This window comes from Berghia stephanieae, chromosome 1 (genome assembly GCF_034508935.2).
Source record: "Berghia stephanieae isolate SIO BIC M18660-M18661 chromosome 1, UCSD_Bste_1.3, whole genome shotgun sequence".
Taxonomy (NCBI): Eukaryota; Metazoa; Mollusca; class Gastropoda; order Nudibranchia; family Aeolidiidae; genus Berghia; species Berghia stephanieae.
The window spans coordinates 117,190,970-117,205,969 of NC_088360.1; the positions used below are offsets into that span (position 1 = coordinate 117,190,970).

At 34.4% G+C, this 15,000-nt stretch overlaps 1 protein-coding gene across 2 annotated transcripts in view; it reads right to left on the reverse strand.

The window, feature by feature from the left end:
* The window catches only part of LOC144962869 (uncharacterized), a 186,010-nt gene that overhangs the window by 25,142 nt on the left and 145,868 nt on the right, over nt 1-15,000 (reverse strand). The gene's annotated exons all lie outside the window — the stretch shown is intronic.

The following is a 15,000-nucleotide window of genomic DNA, read 5'->3' on the forward strand; positions in this document are numbered from 1 at the left end:
ACAGTATTTTTATCCTTTTGTTAAGGGCTTCACGATGCGGCTATTCATGCGAAGAACAGAAACCGGTGTTGTTAAAATCTCCTGTGGGGAAAATTCATTTTCAAACTTTAAGATAAGATGGACATCTGAAATATCGCATTCCATTCACCAAAGAAGAGAAGAAAAAAAACAAGCTAAAATGCTTCGTTGAAATATTTTGAAAAAAGTATAGGGAAAGACGAGAATTGTTCACCGTAATCTATTTTTGGAAAATAATTAATTAGAGTTATATTGGTTGCTTTCCATTGTAACATCGTTTGAATTAAAAGTTATAAATAACCAACAATGTTGTTTTTTTTTTTCATCTATTTAAATGACTGGCTCAAGAGTACAAGCCACACAGAGAGAGAAAGAGAGAGAGAGAGAGAGAGAGAGAGAGAGAGAGGGGGGGGGGGAGGGAGAGAGGGAGAGAGAGAGAATTTGTATGTTTTTGTTATCATCAATAATATCTAGATCTATCTAGAAATAACAAAAATATATCAACACAGTTTAACGATCGCATTGTTTTCATTTTTATGACGGAAAGCGATTCAGTCTATCATTATTTGCCCCTTAGGGGTTGCTATGGCACTATTAGCCCTACCTACTCCTGTATGGAAATCCACTCAACATCAGTCAATTGTTTTGTGACAATACCAGGCCCATTATAGATGGACAAAACGCCGTTATTCATTAAGGTCAGAAAACCTCTACTCTGGTATTCATCGACTAAAGCGACCCCAACCCCGCCTTGACTTTGAAAAAAACTCTTTAAGCTAAAGACTTCAAAAAGGAGGGCGGTTTTGTGGTCCAGTGGTAAGATACGTGACTTGTGAGCTGTAGTCCTCGGGTTCCAGTAACGATGTGGGCATTGCAAAATTGAGTTCATGGAAATAGATCTTTACCTATATTTTAGCCCCTTACCCAAGTGTAAAATGGGTAACAGCGTCGTAGATAGCATCCGTGTGTCTGTAAAAATTATTGTTCTTGTAATAATCCTATATTTTAGTGTTGGTGTTGGCTTCAATCCTCGTTTAAAGTGTTTTGAGCTCATTTTTAAATAGATTCTACAGTACAGAAACTTTTATTTAAAAAGAATATTTAGCAGTGTGAGGAATTCTGTTTTCGATTGATGCATCAAGTAAAAGTTTTCGTATAAAAAATAAATAAATAAATAAAATACAAAAATTTTAAACGCGTTTTGTCAGTGTACGAGGGCGATATCGGTCGGTCTGGATCGAATTCCCTTCATTATTGTCGCCTTGTAGGTCAGGATTTATTGATTTCAACAATTCCGTCACATTCATTTCACCACATTGTCAGCTTGGTTTGCCCAAATGAACACGGTGGTTGGTCCCGGATTTCTATCGTTACTCACAACTCAGTGGGTCCGATTCAAAGAGCTGTGTCCTTACTCGGCAGATAGATGCTGTCATCGCCTGGCTGCTGATTGGATGGGGGCGTTGATGATTGTATTGGTTTATAGACAGTCTAGAAGAAACAACTTGGCATGGATATCGAAGTCAGAAGATCAAAATGTAATATTGCCAATCTTATTTTGACAATTAATATTCTATACGTTTTAATTTAGACTCGCTGATATAGAAATGTGTATGTAAAGAGTTTGCGTATGTAGACGTGGAGAAGTTTACGTATGTCGGTTTGAGTGTACCGGTGTATGTCCGTAGGCGTGTTAGTGTGTATGCTAGTCTATATAGTCTATGGATGGGCGCTATACAGGGTGTCCCAGAAGTCGCGCACCATGTAGATTTATATAAAAACAAATATGAATATCAATGAATATCGATTTTATTAATCAAAATCACAATAGATGCTCAAATTGTTCACCTTCAGCCTGAATACATGCATTGATTCTCTTTATAAAACTATCTTTTATTCTAATGAGGATTTCAGTGGTGACTTTTTGACATTCAGTTATGGTGCGCGACTTCTGGGACACCCTGTATAAGTAATTATTATTATTATTATTATTATTATTATTATTATTATTATTATTATTATTATTATTATTATCATATATTATTATTATTATTATTATTATTATTATTATATATTATTATTATTATTATTATTATATATTATTATTATTATTATTATTATTATATTATTATTATTATTATTATTATTATTATTTGGTCCCAGGCTTGAGAGTTTTTTTGCCAAGATGACGGTCATTTAAATTGACCAATATTTGAAGGACGAGTTTTCTGACCAAATTTGAAATGCATGCCTTTCCACAGTAAGGCAGTGAACTGGTTAAACTCAATTGTCTTCACCTAGTTCATCCGGACATAATACCCAGACTGGAGCGCCAGATCAGAGATTTATTTTATACAGAATACTTATTAGTTATGAGATGTATTCAGTTGCAGCAAATTGTCATTCGACTCTATCGATCCACCAAGACTCATAGAAAAACATTTCTTTCCATCACGAAACATGACGTCATCGCTAGGCTTTGAATTCTCCCATTCCTACAATATCATCATTACACCTAATTGGATCCTCTAGACTTCATAGTGAGTCATGTGGAAAACGTCTCAGTATCGGATTTCATTATTGTATTTATTTATTTATTTTTATCATTTTAGGTATCGAGTACGGTATGTGTAGGAAGTGTAGCCCTCTGCCTCAAAGTGGACCTATGACTATTGTAGCTGATGAATATTGATAGATGATGGACATTGGAGCAACGAAATAATCTGTTAAAAGAAAACATTCTATCCAAAGCGTGACAATCATCTTTTGATATCCGTTTAACACAAAATAAACCGTATAAATTCCCGCTCCATGATGCCTAGGACTCTCAAGTTTTGTGGAAGAATTTTTTAAAATTGAGCATTTATGTAGAGCAATATCTACTAAAGGTGCTCAAAGCGCTTTACAAAGAGTCCCCATCCAACAGCAACTCTAAATTTAGGAAGAAACATGACGCCTATAAGGTGATAGTGCATTTTTTTCCCGACAGAGACAACGCTGTTAACGGCCAAGTACTCATTTTACACATGATTACCATGAGAATTTGAGTAAAGAGCCTTTTCCAGGACTCGAAACTAGGACCTTATTTAGGCGAGTGCCACAAGACATCATAGCCTCATTAAAAAATGTATGTAGATATCTTGAGAATATCCAGAGAGAATCGGATCATTTTAATTATATTTTAAGATTTCGGTTTGTTGTTTCTATAACTTAGCTTCGTCCTGACATAACCAACTTTGTGTTTGTATTATATATGTAATATACCAGCAACTTTAAATATCGCTCGGTTAAGACCCCCCCCCCCCCCCCCCCCCGCCTTCCCCCCATCTAAACATGTCTAATTTCTCAAACCTACTTTAAAGCCACATTAATTGATCGTTATTTGAAATATAATCTTTTGAAAAATGGTGTTTCTCTCCAGTTTTCGTCCACGTTGAAGTCTACCTTTTGTTCGGTGGAAAGGTCTTCTCGATTTGGCCCTTGTTGTTAAATGTGCTCCCTTTATGATTATTTTTATAGGGGTGTTATCTGTGGCTTCATCAATTCTTGCATGCATGCTTTGATTAGCGTCTTGTCTTCTAAGCTTCGGTGGTGTAATGCCGCTCAGTGTTGGGAGCCACTGAGTTGAAGTTGACCTGAGAAATCCTGTTATTATTCTCATTGATTCTCTTAATAGGATGTCATTGTGATTTACATGAGGGCTCCTCAACCAAACAGGGGCACAGTATTCTCCCACACTGTAGCACAGTGCCAAAGCAGACGTTCTCAGTATCTTGGGTGAGGCCCCGAGGTGGTACTTGCGAGATTTCTCATCAGGCTGTTTCTTTTTGCAATTTTATTTGCAGTTCCCTCAATGTGTTTGCAGCAATTTAACTGTCCAATGTGATGCCGAGGTATTTAGGATTGGGGTCTCGGGGGTTGTATTGCGTTACAGTCTGCGATCTTCAATTCTTTTGTTGCTTGTCGATTATTCAAGTGGAAGTTAGTGGATACCGATTTGGTGGTGTTTATTTTAGGTACCAATTATCAAAGTATTGTTTCAGGCAGGTGGTGTCTTTGCTTAGAACTTCTTCAATCTCTTTCGAGTTTTTCGATTGATAGACTGAGTCGTGAGCGTATCCAAGTTTGAGTGCTTGGCATTTGGCATGTCGGAGATATAAATATTGAAGAAAGTTCGTGCTAAAATTGAACATTGTGGTACCCCGTTTTTTAATTTTTTGTGTTTTGCTTTTGTTTCCTCCCAATATGACATGACTGTGTCTTGTGCGGGTCACTTTGTTATAGTGAACACGATTAACAAGGTATTTGATTAAAATTTGTTTGTCCATCTGAAACAAAACTAACAAAATCGAAAAATGAGTCGTCTTGAAGAGAAAAAAAGGGGGGGGGGTATAAGAAAAGTATTGTAGTCTATGCGTCGATTTCTGTCATAAACCCATTAGCAGGAAAATTGTACAGTCTGGTAATTTGAGAATCCAAGTAAATGATGTCTGGTTTTGTTGCCAGACATTCGGGTTAATCTTGTAGTCAATAATTCATAAAAGACATCAAATTCTGAATATAAATTTAGGTAATACTCTACATTACTTTGAAACGTTTTTCAAATTTAACCTTTCTATTATTTTATAGGCATTCCAGTTAAAGAATGCATCTTTAGATTTTAAACATTGCAATCATTACTATATTAAAATAGGACACAACCATAACTGCTTGGTCAATTTATAACGGAACATAAAATAATAACCACTAAATAAAAATGTTCGACATTAGTATTAAAGGAGCGGTAAATATAAATAAATAAAATATTTGATTTACTATTGACTTCTACAGATCCGTTTCATGCCTTTTACTACTTTGGGCAATCTCAGGGAGTGAAATCGTTATTGTTGTTACTATTAATTATAATTGTGTGTTGTTTCGTACTTCCTGTGATGTTTTGGTGTTGAGATTATCATGGTGGTTTGTAATTGAAAAAATAATGTTTTATTTCTGTATCTGCATGCGATACGAGTTCATTTCTTTTGTTCATTTCTTTTGTCATGGTCTCAAGTGAGTAAAGAGCTACTCGACTATGCATAAAGATATATGTAGAATGAGGCCCCAGAATTTACTAGTTACTATAAATGAAAAACAATTAACGATTTGTTTACAATGAAATAAAAATGATGATGAAATTTAATTAAAAGAGATAAACAGTGATCGTGGCAGTTACAAATAGAGATATGAATATTTTACGTAACTTATGATAATATGTCAGGTTCATAAGTTTACGTTTCCAGGCAGTTGATGGGCTTGGATGATCTATTCCTCTGATAACAGGATTGGACTCGTAAAATTCCACTTCCAGGCAATTGGTAAGAAGTTATTGTGTAGTCCTTGACAGCGGGCTTGGGTTTGATCCTTGAAGATTATACAATCAAAGTTAAAAGCTCCGGCGTCTTAATGGTGTAGATATAATATCTACAAAGTCCCAAAAGATAAAAATCTTCCAGTATATATATAGGAATAGAACGACTGGCCGTCCGGCATAGATTGTGGAGAGAAAGTGAGTGTCGAATGTTAGACCTATCAGCTTTTATAATAAGTGGCTACGTGACAGAATGTAGAACGAAAAGTATTCACTAATTAGAAATTAATTCGAGGGAAGGCTATAAAAGGAAAGACGATCTAATATTAGAAGGTAAAGTTTATCTAAGCCTACCGAAATATTACTGGAGTGAGATGAATTCAGTTCTTAATAAAATAAAATTTAATAAGATAATTGTGAACAACCTTTACTGTGACACCCCCCACCCACGTTTAAAATATACTCTTTAACCATTATGGGAAAGATAGATTTTACAAACGGAAGTAAATTTACTATCTAGCATTAATCCATTGTTATGATTTGTGCTACAATTAAATTATTTATTAACTAGACATGGAAATGTTTATATTAACGTAGGTATATGAATGGGCGACAATAACAATGAAAGATTGTGATTACAAATCATTGTGATGAACAACATGATGGCAATGTGATTACAAATCATTGTGATAAACAATAGTGATGGCAATGAAGCATGATTTAAGTCGATGATATGAAGGTAATTTACTGAATGAAATGAATGAAAATGTAAATGAAATATTGACATTTCAATTATTAATCATAAATGGGTGAAAATTCATAACAAAAATAGATAAAGAGAAGATTTCCCAAATCATGAATGGGTATGGTATATATATCCAAACAATACTCAATGTTACATTAAGTTGGGTCATCATGTTTACAAATAAAATTATCGAAATTGTGCGTTCTGATTTGGCATAGTTTGCGAGGTAACTAACAGTATGCATGGGAGGTTAAGTTATACCCTTCTCATGTGTTTATACTAATCGAGAAAGTAGGTCGGCGTGAATATTTTCACAGCCTGGTATGTGAGAGATACTGAAAGTGTAATTTTGCAAAAATAGACTCCACCTTAGTACTCTACTATTATTCATTTTGTTATTTCTTATGTACGTGAGTGGTTTATGGTCCGTTTCGACCACAAACTCTTTTAGCAGTAGATATCTGCTGAATGTCTTTAAAGCAAAGACGATGGCCAGTCCTTCACACTCTATTACAGAGTATCGTGATTCTCTGTCCAATAATTTTCTGCTTGCATATAAGCAAGGCATTAGAGTTCCCTCATGCTCCTGTAATAGTACACCTGCGATGCCCTTATCAGACGCGTCAGTTCTTACAACAAATTCTTTTGATATGTCGGGTAATTTAAGAATTGGTTCTGAACAGAGTAATGCCTTTAATTGGTTAAAGCTATTCTGACACGCTTCTGTCCAAACAATTTTGTTCGGTGACCCATTCTTTGTCAGATTTGTTAGCGGTGTCGCGATGTGCGCGAAGTTGTAAATGTATTTCCTGTAAAAATTTAGGAGCCCAAGTACTTTGCGTACTTCTTTTTTTGTCTTAGGTGGTTGCAATTGTGCGATTTTTGTTTGTTTTTCTGTCTCGGGTGTCTGTGTCCCATGACCAACGGTATGATTAATCCTGCATTTGAAGCTTCGATATTAGTAAACATAGGTTGCGACACTGTGTCTCTATCAAAATACTTTTTTAGCATATTTGCATGGAATGTCTTTGTTGTGTTGTTAATTTTAATCTCGTAATTAACATTAGATTTTACTGCTGTTATTTTGAATGGTCCTTTCCATATAGCTAAAAGTTTACTCGAGTCATCGGGTAAGAGTATTAGTACTTTGTCACCAATCTCAAATTTTCTTGACTTGCTTTTTCGATCGGAGTATTCCTTGTATTTCTCTGCTTTTTTAGTGACGGATTCCTGTGCTAGCTTACATGTGTCCTCTATTCTGTCTTTCAGGTTTCTTACATATTCGTAAGCAAACATAATTTCGTTATTGTCCTCCTTATTCCCTTTACAAATGTCGGCTACTATATTGATCGGGCCGCGAGGTGATCGTCCATACATCAACTCAAATGGGGAGTAGCCTGTAGATTCTTGGGTATTGCTCTATATGCAAATAGGATTGCTGGTAAGTATCTGTCCCAATCATCTGGTGTTTCTGCTGACACTTTTCTTAACATATTCTTTAGAGTCCCATTAAATCTTTCACAAAGACCATTTGCTTGGGGGTGGTAAGGAGTTGTGAATGAGTGTTGGATTCCCATGAGGTTCATGGTTTCATGCATCATATGTGATGTAAATTGGGGTCCATTGTCCGACAGTATCTCATTTGGTATGCCTATTCTAGTAAAAATTGTCATCAATGCTTCAGCTATGTGATCCGATGTAGTTGATTTCAATGCTATCGCTTCTGGCCACCTGGTTGCGTAATCGACTAGTGTTAGTATGTGTGTATGGTTTCTATCTGATTTTGTTAAAGGGCCTATAATGTCAATTGCAACTTTTTGAAAAACTTTTTCAATAACTGGGGTTGTCTCTAATGGCAATCTCGGTATTCTGCCTTTTGCGACTCTTCTTTGGCATGTGTCACAAGATTTCACATATTCTCGGACGTCTTTAGTAATTCCAGGCCATGTGAAATTCTCGGATATTCTCTTCAATGTGGAAGAGCTCCCAAGATGTCCAGAAGTTATTGAATCGTGCGCTATTCCAAGGATTTTGTTTCTGTAAATACTCGGCGTGACCAGTTGTTTAGCTATTTTGTTTTTTTTCCTATGTAACCTGAACAGAATATCTTTTTCAATGATGTATTCAACTTTTGATTTCGTCTCTTTGTTTGCGATATTGAAATATGAAGTTAAAGTCGGGTCCTTTTTCTGTTCTTCAATGAACGTGTTCCTGTCAAATTGTTGTGGTTCAAGAGAAATAGTCATTGGCTTCTCTGTTGTCTTAGTCATCTTTCTTGTTTCTGCTAGACAAGCTGTTTCTTGGGTTAATGACCATTCTTTTACATCTGTTGGGTTGTCTTTAAGACCTTTTATATTGCCAAGAATAACATCAGCGACGGGGTTGGGAAGTATACAGCATTCCACTATTCCTGTATAGTATGGGGTTTCTATGTACACATTAGCTGTTTCAAAGGTTTCGACTGTGCCACTGAATGTGATGCATTGTACCGTTTTTCCAGTTTTGTCTTCGTCATTGATCAAAGATGCTTTTATTCCTACTGTACTGCATCCTGTGTCTCTCAATATTTTGCAATCAGTTCCATTAGCTTTGCCTTCACAAAAAAATAGCGATCCTGATTTGTGAGTTTGTGTTAAAAGTGACATACCTTTCACGCAATACACATTTATATTTTCTCCTGACATTACTCGTGTCTGATTGTTTACACTTGTTTGGAGTGATGCATTTGCAGTTTCTTTTGGATATCCCACGATTTTGTAACATTTGTCTGCTGTGTGGCCTTTCATTCCACAATATTGACATTTAATTATAGGTTTGTTGGTTTTCTTATACTCAGTATTATTGTCAGTGCTATTTCTTGTTTTGTTTTGATAGGGTCGGCTATGGTCTCTATTGAACTGTTTGTTCCATGGTTTGTTACTATGATCATCTTGTTTCACTTGCGTGTTCCGAGTGATTGATCGGCTCGTTCTATTTGAGTACTGAACTTTAGGTGTACCTGGACTCTGAGCAGCGGCAGCGTAGTATGGTTCCTTCAATGTTCTGCTAAGGGGTGTCAATGGATGTGCGCTGTTAAAGTTTTCTGCGTAGATTTTTAATTTGTCCAAGTTTTCTGGCTTTCTCTCTTTAAAGAATGCGACTAAATCTGGGTTGCAAGCTTGATAGATTCGATTCTTCAGCGTGAGATAGTAGAGGCCTGCAAAGTCGTCTTGTTTTACGTTTGCCAACTCAAGCCACCGATTTAGAAATTGAGTAATTCGGTTCACGAATGTATTAAAGTCTTCTCCACTTTCCGGTTTTGCAGTGTGAAACCTTTCCATCTTCCGTTAATCTAAATCTTTTTTGTAGAGCGTCTTTAATTTTTCCATAGTCATCTGCATCTTCAGTTGTTAAGGTATAGAAAACTTTTAGCGGTTCTCCAGATAAGCAGTTAATCAAGGCTGTGGCCCATTTGCTTTCTGGCCAACGATAACCTTTAGCCTGAACTTCGAATCGGTGTAAGAAGGATTCTAGGCAGTCTGAGCGTTCATCGTATGTTGGCATGCGTGGAAGTTTCACGAAAAATTCATCACTATAATTATGTTTTCTTTCATGACCGGTTTTTGTTTTTTCAATTTCCAGCATCATTTGGGTCCTTTTGGTTTCTTCTTCTGCTAAAGCTATTTGTCTTTTTAGTTCCCTTTCTTGGACTCTTTCTTCTCGTTCTTCTCTACGTATTCTTTCTTCATTTTCTTCTCTACGAATTCTTTCTTCATTTTCTTCTCTACGAATTCTTTCTTCGTGTTCTTTTTCTTCTTTACGAATTCTTTCTTCATTTTCTTCTCTACGAATTCTTTCTTCATGTTCTTTTTCTTCTTTACGAATTCTTTCTTCATTTTCTTCTCTACGAATTCTTTCTTCATGTTCTTTTTCTTCTTTTACTTTCTCTTCGCACCATGAAAATATTCTTTCCTGGGGTATTTCTAAGTCCTTTGCGAGACTTAAGTATCTTTTATATGCTTCCATGTTGCAATAAATTAGTTACGATGTTTTATATATATTATATTGACAGGATACTGTTACTGACTGTTTTATTTATTTACACTTACTGGAATGACTGTTCTATTTTTAGAAATCTCTCTCTCTTATTTCAACCTATTATGTATGTTGAATTTGATGCCTTTTATCGTTATATCTTATAAAGCAATGTGTCAATACAATGCGGAGTTATTATGACTTGTGTCAATAACAATGTGTCAATCGCGTGTACTCTAAACTATGTTACTACGAAAAATGTATCACCAATGTGTGCGACTCGTCGTTAGTTTGTGTACAATTATTCGCAATGACGCTAATATACTAGAGTGTGATAACAATAATAGGATGCCAAAATAATCCCAAGTTATCTATCACTAAATATAACACGACGGCTAGTAGACTCCTTTTATTATTATTTAGTTTTTAAAGACTCACTTTTCAGAACATAATATATAAGTGGTTTTCGGTAACAGTAATATGCCAAAAATGCATTTAAAACAAATCACTATGCAAAACAAATCACGATGTCTATAGTTACTATGTGATGCCCAACTCATGTAAAAGAGAATAATGAAGGATATATTTACCAACTCAGTTCGTGGTTGGGACCTCTCTCTTGTTCAATGGTTGTTCAACAATTGTAATTAGGCATTGAAGAGTGTTTAACAGTGATGTCTGAAATACAAAACAATAAAATATCGTAAGATTTACAATAGTTCCAAAATGTGTTCACAACACTGAGTGATTGGATGATAGGTGAATGAATCGTTATGGAATGTAAACATATTGAAAACAATTCATGAATGAGGCAAACAACAAAATGAAATGAGTGATATAATAACAAAGTGGACAAGGAATGAATGAATGAATGAAAAACTGAGTGAATAGATGAATGAATGAATGGATAATGTATGAATGAAAGAATGAAGGGAGGAATAAATGTATGAATGATTGGATAAATGAGTGAATAAACGAATGAATGGATGAATGAATAAATAAATGAATGAATAAATAAATGAATGAACAATGAATGAATAAATGATTTATAAATGAATAAATGGATGAAGGAATGAATCAATAAAATGCTATTCAATTTGAATGAAAGAATGAATGGATAAATTGCTATTCCATTTAAATGAAGAAATGAAAAAGAAAAAAAAAATTAATCCTGTAAATAGGGAGTTCAATTAAAATATGATCAAGTGGGGCAATTAAGAGTTTTACAATTTAAACTTTAAAGTTAGATGAAATAGATATAAGTAACTAAATAAATTCAATTCTTTATATGTGTCCCCTCCAAAATGTCATGGTCTCAAGTGAGTAAAGAGCTACTCGACTATGCATAAAGATATATGTAGAATGAGGCCCCAGAATTTACTAGTTACTATAAATGAAAAACAATTAACGATTTGTTTACAATGAAATAAAAATGATGATGAAATTTAATTAAAAGAGATAAACAGTGATCGTGGCAGTTACAAATAGAGATTTGAATATTTTACGTAACTTATGATAATATGTCAGGTTCATAAGTTTACGTTTCCAGGCAGTTGATGGGCTTGGATGATCTAATCCTCTGATAACAGGATTGGACTCGTAAAATTCCACTTCCAGGCAATTGGTAAGAAGTTATTGTGTCGTCCTTGACAGCGGGCTTGGGTTTGATCCTTGAAGATTATACAATCAAAGTTAAAAGCTCCGGCGTCTTAATGGTGTAGATATAATATCTACAAAATCCCAAAAGATAAAAATCTTCCAGTATATATATAGGAATAGAACGACTGGCCGTCCGGCATAGATTGTGGAGAGAAAGTTAGTGTCGAATGTTAGACCTATCAGCTTTTATAATAAGTGGCTACGTGACAGAATGTAGAACGAAAAGTATTCACTAATTAGAAATTAATTCGAGGGAAGGCTATAAAAGGAAAGACGATCTAATATTAGAAGGTAAAGTTTATCTAAGCCTACCGAAATATAACTGGAGTGAGATGAATTCAGTTCTTAATAAAATACAATTTAATAAGATAATTGTGAACAACCTTTACTGTGACAGTAGTCATGCCTGATTGGTTGATAATGTAAAGCACAGATTCCACAATTTGGTAGATGTTGAGGAAGTATATAATATTTATATGTATGGTGGGTAGGTTCTTGTAGGTACCAGAGTGCACGATAATATTGGTTAGAGCATATAAAATAAATAAATTCACTCACGTATATTTTGCCGAACAATCGTCTCTGTCCTCGTAGGAACGATTGTTTCGGCAAAAAATACGTGAGTGAATTTATATATATAAAGTTCCCCAATCCTGTACATCTTATACACCAACGACTGCAGACCATCCTTTGAAAATTGTTTTATAGTGAAATATGCAGATGATACTGCTATTCTTGGCTTATTAAAAGATAAAGTTACCGAAAAGAATTATTTCAAACAAATAAATATATTCACCGATTGGTGTAAACAAAATCAGCTTGAATTAAATGTTGAAAAAACGAAAGAACAAGTGTTTGGTGTAAAAAATAAAAACGACTTAAAGTGTGCGGCGATCGGTAAAGATGATGTTGAGATAGTTGACTATTTTAAATATTTAGGAATAACCATTGATAGTTCCCTCAATTTCTCTCAACATATTAATATAATATCTAAGAAAGTTGCCCAAATATTATACATCCTAAGGAAATTGAGAACATTTCAAGTAAGGAAGAAAACTATGTTAAGAGTTTATGACTCATTGATTAAAAGTGTAATTGCGTTTGGCTGCACCATATGGTTTGGAGGATGCCGACTTAAAGATAAATCAAAAATTTCAAAATCTATCAAAGAGGCATCAAAAATAATAAACCATCCTCTTGATGGAGTAGAAAGAATTCATGGAAAAGCAATAGAAAGGAAAGCATTCTCAATTACCAACAATAAAAAACATATTTTATACCATGAATTTAGTCTTTTACTATCTGGGAGAAGGTTTTGTCAGATTAAATGTAGAACTAACAAGTATAAATCAACGTTCGTTCCATCAGCAATATAAATTTTGAATATTTCATATGGTACAGAAAAACCAAGGATTGATTCGTTGACTGATTAACTGATTAATTTATTTAATGTAAGATTAACTGACCAATTGATAATGATGATAATTTTTGGTGTCGAATTGCCACAATTGTAACAAATTGAAAACGAAATGAATATGTTTATGTTGTGTATATCGCACGTGTGAAAGAAAGAGAGGAAGAGGGAGAGAGAGAGAGAGAGAGAGAGAGAGAGAGAGAGAGAGAGAGAGAGAATGAGAGAGAGAGAGAGAGAAAATAAGTAGGAGTGAAATATCTGTTCAATGTTACAGTTATCGTTTAACGTTATAACAAGTGTAACTAAATGACAAATTGCCATATTTATGGACAATAAAGATCTATTATTATTATATTATTATTATTATTATTATTATTATTATTATTATTATTATTATTATTATCATGATTATTATTATTATTATTATTATTATTATTATTATTATTATTATTATTATTATTATTATTATTATTATAATATTGTTCTCTCATTATTTCCTTGTCCTTTTATATCGACGACTGTGGCAAATAATACATTGATAAGGAAAGACTCACATTAAATCAACCAACAAATAAATCGATATAATATAATGATATAAGAAGACTTTCTCTCTTGTTTATTATGTGGTATAGATTCAAGGCCATTGATTTTTACTTTAATTATTTTAGACAAGCTCTTGAACAATTCTTTGGCTTGCTTTAGCACTTGGCCTCCTTTAACAGTGGGCTTAAACTGATGTTTTAATATGTCATTGTTTCAGGTAATGTAAAGAGGGAGTCATTTTATACACGTTACACATGTGATAATATAAAAACAGCTTGATTTAACAACCGACCACATCGCACCATAACATTTAACAGAAACAGAAGGAAACGCTTAAATGGTTTGAAAATAGTTAACATTGTAAGGACAGGAATCAAATTCGACAACCATCATCTCCGTGACTCCAGACGTTGGAAGTTAAACTGGGAATATTTTTTTTTAATATCCAACGGCAAAGATGAATATGAACCTCATTTTAATCAACAGAGACAATCGATACCGACGTTTCGTCTTTCCCCCTTATCTGGATCGTCAACCTCATTTAAAATCTACATTCAATGCCATTTTTAAGGTTTATATCTCTCTCTTGAATATATTTTCAACTAGAATTTTCAAAAACCCATTTGTATTCTCATGCCAAAATTCCATCCAAATTGCTCGTATTTTTAAGAATAAAATAAGAGCAAACTCTTGTCAGAATAAATCTGCCTTGCTCGCTACTTCCCATCCTGATGTCAATCCAGAGTAGAAAAACTCGACACGAAATCAATTTATTATAGAGCTCGTTAAGGCAAGACAACAGGGCTAATTTTGGTTTATAATGAAAGGACAATGCTCAAAGAATTGGATCGATAATCTATCGAATTTTCTAAAATACAATAATCCAGATCTTAAATTGCTCTCTCCTTTCCTGGATTGCCCCGAGCCTCGAAGCCGAGTAAAGTGGATGCCTGCGTTGCGGGGAACTCATTCAATTTGAAATAACCCCATCAAACAGGAATCTTCCAAAGACATTGTTGATGCAACTTATCAGCGTGAACAGAAATAGGTTTAAACTCTCCTCGGACAGCAGTTTTAAATTACAATTTAAGACAACACATCTGTCGTTATTGCCACTGCCTTTTTTTTATTTCTTACGTCTGGACCTCTCTCGACAACTCAATATAGCTATCAATTTATCTATTTATTTCTCTAATCTCCCCCCCCCCCCCCCTCCCCTCCTCCTTCTTCTCCTCTTTCTTTTCTCTTAACAGGTCTTTT